Below are 9,787 nucleotides of genomic sequence, written 5' to 3'. Positions count from 1 at the left end.
CATACTTCATGTATTTTAATTCCCCTTGGTTATTATCCATGCTAGGCAGAAAGTATTTAAAATCGCAAAAACACTCCTGTCTGCACCTTGAGGCCTACACCACCAAACATTAAGAATGGTTCATCTTTTAGGAAAACAATGGGAAAAAACATAGAGTCTTTCAGGAACAAAAAAAATGAAAATTGCTTATGCTGCAATTTGAAGTCAACCATGCTACTCTTCTTTAGGTTGTTTTTGGTCACTATACCTTAATTGTGTGCAGTCAAGATGAAGATGTCATTGGAGATAAATGTTTTCTACATGATCCTGAGCAAGACCAAGCAATTTATTTCAATTCAGCAAACATTTTTCACAAGTCTAGGACCAGGCTAGCCGCTATAGGCAGAGAGTATAAAGAGTAGTAGAATCTTAATAGGAAATGACTGTGTTATAGAGTAGAACAATTATGTAAACGAGAGAGGAGATTGCAGCTGGTGAGGGTGTGGGTGTGGGAGGAGAATATCGTAGAGCTGGTGCTAGGAATTGGTGTACAATATCATTTCAATTAAGAATTCCTCCAGACCATGACCTCCTCGAAGGCAGCAGGCAGGACTGTATCAAGGGTCACTGGTTTCTGTTTGGGGCATTACTTCTCTCCCACTCATGCTTCTCCCTTCCAGCCCCACTTCCCTCACCAAAAGAAGAGATCAATGCAAGGGAAAATTCTTTCTCTTCAAATGCAAAATGTATTATTTGGCTGAGGGCCAATAATGTAGACAAACCATCCACAAAATATAGTGAAGGTAAGGGCATAATTCACGCTATGAGAAAGTGATACAAACCTTTTGAGATTTCAAAGAATCATTCACAGGACTAAAAAAGGAGGGGGAGCAAGTAAAGCAGAAAAGCCAGGATATGTGTGTTGCCAGTTTAGTACAGTCATGGTGTTATAAAAGGATCCACCCAGATGACCTTGTTTTATTTATTTAATCAGTTAATCACACTCTCTCCGAAACTTTTGGACACAAGTGCAGAAATAAAGGTATTCATGAAGTCAGACTTGCATTTGCCAGGAAGTAGTAAAGAATGTCAATTTAGTCTCTGCTACCTGGGCAAGTCCTAAGGGGAAGATGAGCTCATGAATGCGTACACAGATCATTACAAGGCTGAATTAAAGTACATTAAATATGAAAGTCGGATATGAACCCCTGAGGGTTATACAACATAAAAAGAATAGTTGAAGAACGACCTGAAGCTTTAAAAGGGGGAAGAGTTACTACTCGCTCTTCAAGGAAACACATATAATGCTTAGGATTTGAAAACCGTAGTTCTCCAGCTGATCTAAATGAATGTAAATTGAGGGGGAGGGCCTTCCTTTATCCTTCCTTTTGTGGTCTCCACAGGCTCTGGACCCAACCGGACCCTATAACTCTTACCTGAATTGGATAGAGCTGAAATAAAGAGGTAAACATCCTAAATCATCCACTGAAACCTTCTTGAAAGGGTAAGTTTGATTTATTTACCAATTTTTAAAAATGATATAGTTACTTAGCAAAGTATATGCCGTCGGCTAAAACGTTGAACATTTATTTTAATATTTCATTTTTGGGTAACACTGTCTTCGGTATGCCCCTCCCCCAGCCCACCAGAAGTGTCACATTCAGGGAGTGTGCTGTGCTATAAACCTTTGGCATATTAATGAATTGGTGTCACTAGGGGACTCAATGGGGACCAAAAGTTTAAACTTTAAAGACTTTAAAATAGAATAAAATGGCTGCCAATTAAAATGAAGAAACATGAAAATTCATACAAAGGAATAGGAAAAAAATGTGAATTAAAGTCAAGATAATGCCGAGACTATGGAAAGCATTAAAAAACGGAGAAGTAGGAATAGGAAGGAGAGTTATGTGCAAAGACAGATTAAAGAACCATAATGTGGACAGGGGATTTTTTTTTTTTTTTATGCAGGAGTCAGTTGAAGATTCTCAAAAATAATCCGAAGTGATTGAAAAGAGGTATTTGGTCCAAAAACATGAACTAATATAGACATTTTTTTAAATTGAAGTATAGTTGATTTACGACGTTGTGTTAATTTCTGCTGTATAGCAAAGTGATTCAGTTATACATATATATATATATACACATTATTTTTTCATATTCTTTTCCATTATGGTTTATCACAGGATATTGGATACAGTTCCTTGTGCTATACAGTAGGACTTTGTTGTTTAGCCATCCTATATATAATAGTTTGCATCTGCTAACCCCGAACTCCCCACTCCATCCTCCTCATGCCCCCTTCCCCTTGGCAACCACAAGTCTGTTCTCTATAGACATTCTTTTTGACAGGTAATGACTAGGCTAAAAGTTGTGGAGAACCACAAAAGTAAACAGTGAGAGTAAACATTTTGGAATAATGAAGAAAACATTTACACTGCCTAGGTATACATTATTAAAATTTCAGGAATGTCTGCTTACTGTAATAACTAACATGAAAAACATCAGGAAGACAAAATCTAGAAAGAAAAAAATACTGATTTGTTTCTTATAATCTCAGAAATGGACCTAACCACACATATTTATAGTTAATGGAGATTAAATGATTACTTAAAAGTGGGTTTAGGCTCACAAGCAAATTTATCCTAGAGAATTCTGAAGCCAAAACTCAGCAATCACAAACCTGGAAACCTGGATGATTCTACCTGACAGACCAATGAGCCTCCAATATTGAAAGAAGTCCTTTTATTCTGTGGTATAATTTCAAATTCTTATTTACTCTACATTCAGCAAACTGAGAATCCTACTAGTAAAAAGTAAATAACAAAGCACACCACCTTGGAATTCTGCATGTCTTTGACTGCAAAGAATCTTTAGCAATACTGCAACTAAAGACCCAGGTACAATTCTTTCAATAACAAATTCTGACTTAATTTGAAAGTAAATAAACTAATTTCAGACTATACGTTTCAGAAGGAATAAGGCGTGAAGAATTTAAATCTTGTTCAGTGCTTTTCTTCCACAGAGACAAACGAAAATGAGATGGGGGAGAAAAGTCCTGTAAAGAAAAAGTATTCAGTCAGCTTTTGAGTTCTTTGGTGTAAAGAACTGGTCATCAGAGTGAAATTTTACTAATCATTGGATTCTGGTCTGCTCATTTAGTTTCCATCTTGTATAAGCAGAACATCATGTGTTTGCATGTTCCTTTATTTGAAGTGATTCCACATTTAGGGTCAGTTATACCTTGAGAGGCTTTGTGCTTGCTTATTATTCCTGGTATAACAGAAATATTAGCCAATGTGCCTTTAAAAGACCAGCAAATGTAATTCAGTATCTAAGTTTTTAAATTCTTTTGGTTATCTTATTTGGCATTTAACCGACCTTTTTACTAACTTCACTTGTTACTTAAATGAGTAAATTTTATTTTTTCTGCAGGTATTTGAATCCATAATGACAATTTTGTAGATGCTTACACATGCTTTGAGAAAGTGTGTTGTGTGTGTTCATAACTTAAAGAAAATCAGTATGTCTCATGTGCGCCAATTTAGAAGCATTCACCTAACACATCGAGGTATTATTCTATGCCACAGAAAAGATGAGTCATCAGCCTCTGCCCTCAAAGACATGACCATCTATTTTAGCTAATTTAATTTACAATTTATGTTCTTTTCATAGGATGAAAGATTAATAAGCTCTGTGTGTACTGAGTAGGCACCTTGCCTGAGCAGTTAGGAGGTAAAAGGATTTTGAAGTCAGATGGACCTGGGCTTGAACCCTGGCTGTGCACACTTAAGACTTTTGTTCCTTGGAGGCTGAGATTTCCACTTATAAAATGTGGGTGCTGATTTTTAGCTTACAGAGGTGTCAAGAGGGTTAAGTGTGATAATGCATATAAAACACCTGTCACGTAGATAAGCCCTACATTTTTAGCCTCCCCCGCCCCCGTATATGTTATTTAAACGAAATGCTCAGCTTTAACATTGTCCATAATTTCCTCCATTAATTTTGGTCTAGGATTTTAAAATAATTTCGTAAATGCAACCAGGTTGTAATTGGAGTACTTTGGGAGGTGAATGAGGCGCAATCTAGTTGTTTAAAATTCAAAGACCACATAGGAATGCCAGAGCATGAAGCTCAAAAGCCCAGCCACAACCCTTCACACATCTATCACCAGTCACAGCCTCCGCTGTTAGAAATGATCTGCCAGGGCTGGGAGTGTCCCTAGGGAGAACAACAGGAGAAGAGGATTCATCGTGTTTCTAAAAAACCTGGAGAAAAGTGGTGAAGGAGATACAGATTTGTTTTGCCAGTGTTCTATTTAGAAAAGAAAAAAAAGGGCACATAAATTACATCGATAGAATTTGACTAGAAATAAATATTGGGACTTCTCACCCTTCTGCTCCCAATTTACCAGATCCATTGTGTAGTTTTTCACGGAGAGAACACAAAGGGAAGTCCTTTCATTCCTAGCCAGCTCTTTGCCCATAGCCCTCCCTCCTTTTCCCATTCTGTTTAATCGAGTTGAACCATAAAGAAAGTAAACTTGAGGCCAAACTTTAATTCTCTACCTGAAACCCAGATAGTCGGTTTCCTCTTTGTCCTACTGGTCACTCTTTGAAACAATCTCCCTCAAAAGAGAATCAGGGTACTTCCTACAATGATTGGGGAGACAGAAGGGTGTCCCTAATCAAGAAATTCTGAAACTTAACTGAAGTCCTCAAACCCTACTAGTCTGGGGGGGAGACTTTGTCATTCTTTAATTCTCCTCTTTCCACATTTCATGCCTAATGATTTAGGGAACGTTAAAAAAGCAAACCCTGGATGAAGGGTTATTTTCCTGTATTTTTTAAAGTGGGACCATCTCTTTCATTTTTGTTGAATCTATTGGTATTTTGGTGGAGGCTTTCTAGCTTGTTTTTCTTCCTCCACTGTGATTTTCTTTTAATTTCATTTAAGAAAATTTAAATTGCAAAATAACGTACACAAAGTGCACAAATCTTAACGTATAGATAGCCCAGTGAATTTTTTTTTTTTCGATACGCGGGCCTCTCACCGCTGTGGCCCCTCCCGCTGCGGAGCACAGGCTCCGGACGCGCAGGCCCAGCGGCCATGGCTCACCGGCCCAGCCGCTCCGCGGCATGTGGGATCCTCCCGGACCGGGGCACGAACCCGTGTCTCCTGCATCGACAGGCGGACTCTCAACCACTGCGCCACCAGGGAAGCCCCCAGATAGCTCAGTGAATTTTTATATATTGCTATACCTGTATACTTCAACCAGAACAAGATCTTAGGATATTTTTAGCACTCATGGAAGGCTCCCTGGTGTCACTTTCCATTCAATTAAGCCCTCCATGGTAAACAGTCTTCTGACTTCTAAATTTTGCCTGATTTTGAACTTCCCATAAATGAAACCATAACTGTGTACTTTTTTGGCATATGGTTTATTTTGACCAAAATTAAGTCAGTGATATTCATTCATACTGTTCCATATATCAATAATTTTTTCTTTTGTTTTATAGTATTCCATTGTGTGAATATACCACAATATATCTTTCCCTGTTGATGAATATTTGTGTTGTTTCCATTATTTGGCTGTTTTTAGTAAAGCTGCCTTGAACATCTCCGCTGTGGATTCTTAATTTTCTCCAGGCCCCTTCTCTGTAGGATTGTGATGAGTAGAATTGTGGGGAGAATTTACATGCACAAGTTAATCTTGCTCCAGGTTCATTCTTCAGATTACTTTGGTACAAGGAAGGAAGGGAGGAAGGGAGGAAGGGAGGAAGAAAGAAAGAGAGAGACAGAAAAGGAAAGAAAGGAAGGGGGAAGGAAGGAAAGAAGGAGGGAAATGTGTAGGCATGTTAGTAAAAAACAAACTCATAATTCTTTGCAATGGCTAAATAAGTAACGCTTCCATGATTACAGACTTCTTTAACTCACTTTTGGAAATAATCCATGCCCTCTTGAAATTACTTAAAGAGCTTTGACATATCCCTTTAAAATGTGATAAAGTCATAGTGTCAAGTGCAAGTTCCAGAGCCAAGTTCACTAGGAAGGTTGGTTGACTTTTGAGTATATTTCCTAAAAGGTTTTTGTTTTTTTTAACTTCATGAAGAGTCCAAACAGTTGAACAAATCCCAGAGACTGAGGAAAACAGTGAAATGCAGTTTTAACTATTCACTGCTTTATGACGCTCCATTGCTGACTCTTTATCTTTTGATTCCTTATTCCACTTCCCCTAGATTTTTCTGCTTTTGTTGTTACTTAATTTGCTCCCTCAAATGTGAAAAGTCATCAGACATTCAACTTTTCCTTTGAGCCCTAGAATCTACTACGTTAATAAGTTATCTAGACAATTACCTAAACACCATCCCTTTTCAACTTTTATATATAGATCATCTTAGAAACTGGTCAATTAAAATAATCAGTGCATGGTAAGTAGCAAATTAATTTTCAACAGTTTTTTCTTATTACAGAGATTTTCCTTTCTATCATTAAGATTAAGGATAGTTTTTAATTGTGTGTTCATTTTGGGAATGTTGGCTTATTTTTAATTGTGTTCTTGTTTAGTTATGGGGAAATATAGATATTCTTTGTAACATCATCACTCAGTGTTTGAAGTCAGATTATAGTCATTTTCAATTAAGTTCATGCCAAATGATGATTGAGAGATTGCCTGAGAAATCAAATTATATCAAGCCATAGAACCTCCTAAGAGAAACCACGTGGTACGGTAGAATAAATTGCAAATGATATGAAAATAGTGACAAATGGCTGTGCAAACATGGCAAGCCAAATTCTGGACGTCAATTCTTTAACCAAGAAGTGTTAATCTAAAAACAAACAAACAAAATTTGTCAATCTCAGGGTTTTAACAATCATAGGTAAAAATTTTAAATGTGATTAGAATTTGCCTATGACATTTACCCCCAGCATTTAGGGCTGTATGAGTGGAGCTTCTTTGAGTGTTTTGCCTCACCACTCATGCTGGAAACAGTTTTATTTAAAGACAGAATGGAAAGTATATAGGTCAAAGTTGAGAGAGAAAAGGTTAAGTATTTGTGTTAAAGGCGCTGGCCATAGAACTGCATTAGATAAGTATATGAAAGGCTCGTTCTTCGTTACATTGCTCGGAAGGACATTTTTGAGTCTGCTGTGTCTTCTTTAAAAACCACATTAGCAGCTCCATCTGGGAAAGAGTTCTCTGTCCTAACCAACATTCCAAGGCCAACTAGCCCTTTGTTAGCTCTGTAGTTCTGGGCTCAGAAAGGCTGAAGTGATAAAAATATAAATTGTGATTCTATTAAGGAAAAAATATCTAGCGAGAGCTGGTTTTAAATTCCTGTGATAGTGTTTAGCTTGTTCAAGGTTCGCATTCAACATTTACAATTGGCTCAGTGTTATGGAGGAGAAACCTGTTGATACAGCTCCTTTAAGTGCGATGGGTTTCAAAACAACCCTGCAGATAGCACACATTCCTGTGGTGGGAGTCCGAGGGCGAACCGAAAGCCTTCCCCATTCATTCAAAGAAGGAGAAAGAAACTGAACTTACCTCCCAACAGGTGAAGTTAAGCACGTCCTGTAAGTGGATTGATTTGTTCTATAAATCGAAGTTCTGTTCACAGGGGCCTTAAGAAATATGCTTTCTCACCCGATACCCTTCTATTCCCCCACCTCACCCCGACAGCCCCCAGGCTCACTGCTGGGAAAATATTTATTTCTTCTTCAGGGATGCCTTTCTTCCGCCTTGATTATAGTATTTTTTTTCTTTCTTTTTAGCTCAAAAGGAGAATTTTCCCCCCTTTTCATCCTGCGTGCCTTGTCTGATACATTGTTTCTCTTTTCTTTTGTTACTAGGCTCCTGCACACCTTACAAATGTGAGTTTTATATCAAAATAATACAAAATAAATGCATGCTCTAAAATAATAAAGAAATAGTACAGCTCTTCTCAGTGATTATATTCTATGAGCATTTAAACTTTTGAAAGTGCTTAGAAATTTCTTTTTAAAAAAACTATCAAAAAACTTACAGAAACTCATTTTGTGAAGTTTTTTACTTTTGCTCTTATGGATTGTTTATAAAAAATACCTAGTGTGTTTCAGAAATATGCATATTTTAGTGTAGGGAAGGTTCAATTGTTTAAGACTTTAGACTGATTTTTCATTTGCAATTAATCTGTACATTTATCCATAGAGTGGTTTTTATATAATTTTCAGCAGAGGTAGATAAAAACATTACTCAGTGCAACAACTTAAAAAAAAAGAATAACATAAGAGTTGCTGATACTATGCTTTGAAAGCCATGTCCTAGTATTGCCACTTAAAATTTTGGAACTGTTCTCCGACTCTGTAGCAAAGTAGAGGCTTTCTGAGGTGTATCTTTACCTGTTCTGAATTCCTCCCCTTCCCTGTGTTTGGCCCCCCAGTCTCAGTGGTTCTTGATATTCAAAGACAGGCTCCTGAGCTGCTGACAGTGTCTAGTTGGAGCCATGGGCTGCTCTGACTCATCCACACTTTTATCTTCTGAGACCATTCATTTTAGGAGCAGTGACATCAGTTTTCCAGGAGGCTGGCTAACTAAGACTACCACTGAAGGAATGAAGTTAAAGGACTTGGAATAGCACCTGATTCATAGTAGGAGCTCTATAGGCATTCGTTGGACTAAAGTTTTCAACTCTTTCTTTCGTGCCAGTTATATTTCTAACCAGGTCATGAGGGAGTGAGTTTTCTTTTTTGTTTGTATTGCAGTTATAACCCTGGCTTTGAAAATATTGTGACTTGACATGGTCCAAATTAAGTAAATAAGTTTTACTCTAGCATTCCAAGCCCTCCAAACTTTCCTAGCTTTATTTTCAACATACCCTTTATTTTATTTTTTAATTAATTTATTTAAATTTTATTTATTTATCTATTTATTTTTGGCTGAGTTGGGTCTTTTGTTGCTGTGCGCTGGCTTTCTCTAGTTGTGGCGAGCGGGGGCTACTCTTTGTTGTGGTGCGCGGGCTTCTCATTGTGGCGGCTTCTTTTGGTGCGGAGCATAGGCTCCAGGTGCGCGGGCTTCAGTAGTTGTGGCACGTGGGCTCTACAGCGCAGGCTCAGTAGCTGTGGCGCACAGGCTTAGTTGCTCTGCGGCATGTGAGATATTCCCAGAGCAGGGCTCTAACCTGTATCCCCTGCATTGGCAGGCGGATTCTTAACCACTGCGCCACCAGGGAATCCCTCAATATACCCTTTAAATTTTGCTTAAGAGAGTCGTGAGGGAGGGCTGCTGAGCTGGTGGTGCTCCAAAATCCCTGCCCACCTAAATGAGAGCAGAGTTGCATATTGAACTTTGCTGCACACACGATATTGTTGACTGGGATAGTTTAGCTGAGTGAGAAAATTTAAGTAAATAGCCAAAATCTGCATTGAAAAACTTCTGCCTTAAAACAATCTAAGCCTTAGACAAACTCCACTAATTCACCATTCCCTCCCTAGCAAGTTGGGAGGACCCAGTCACCTTTTGATGGGTTCTACCTAATTTCAATTACTTGCATTCTTGCTAGCAGTATAATTGGAAAAATTAGAACATTTACAACTAGTGGGTATGCGTTTCCTCTGGGAAATGCCGATACTACTTAATGAATGGTCACTCCCTTGGAAAAGGACAAAGTTCTCTAGAGCAGAACTTCTCAAACTTGACAGTGTATACAAGATTCACTGGAGATATTTTCACAGTGCAGATTCTGATGCTGTAAATCTGGGTTGGGGCCTGGGGTTCTGCATTTTTAATGAGTCACAGGTGATGAAAATGCAGCTGGTCCACACTGTTGTT

The 9,787-nt window shown here is 38.1% G+C and overlaps 1 protein-coding gene and 1 long non-coding RNA gene across 2 annotated transcripts in view; one reads left to right on the top strand and one right to left on the bottom strand.

Moving 5' to 3' along the window:
* Positions 1-1,386: 1,386 nt before the first annotated feature.
* Positions 1,387-9,787, top strand: part of SLC39A10 (solute carrier family 39 member 10) — a 105,198-nt gene continuing 96,797 nt past the window's right edge. Inside the window, exon 1 of the mRNA XM_060152408.1 lies at positions 1,387-1,483. The gene's annotated coding sequence lies outside the window, so the exon portion shown is untranslated. The remainder of the gene's footprint in view (positions 1,484-9,787) is intronic.
* LOC132521711 (uncharacterized) lies at positions 5,414-8,465 on the bottom strand. The gene is made up of 3 exons (XR_009540943.1): positions 8,359-8,465; positions 7,526-7,552; positions 5,414-5,715 (listed from the first exon to the last, which is right to left on the bottom strand). It is a non-coding gene; the product is annotated as an uncharacterized LOC132521711 (long non-coding RNA).

Source organism: Lagenorhynchus albirostris, chromosome 6, assembly GCF_949774975.1.
Source record: "Lagenorhynchus albirostris chromosome 6, mLagAlb1.1, whole genome shotgun sequence".
NCBI classification, from domain to species: domain Eukaryota; kingdom Metazoa; phylum Chordata; class Mammalia; order Artiodactyla; family Delphinidae; genus Lagenorhynchus; species Lagenorhynchus albirostris.
This window is presented reverse-complemented; position numbering and strand designations above follow the sequence as displayed.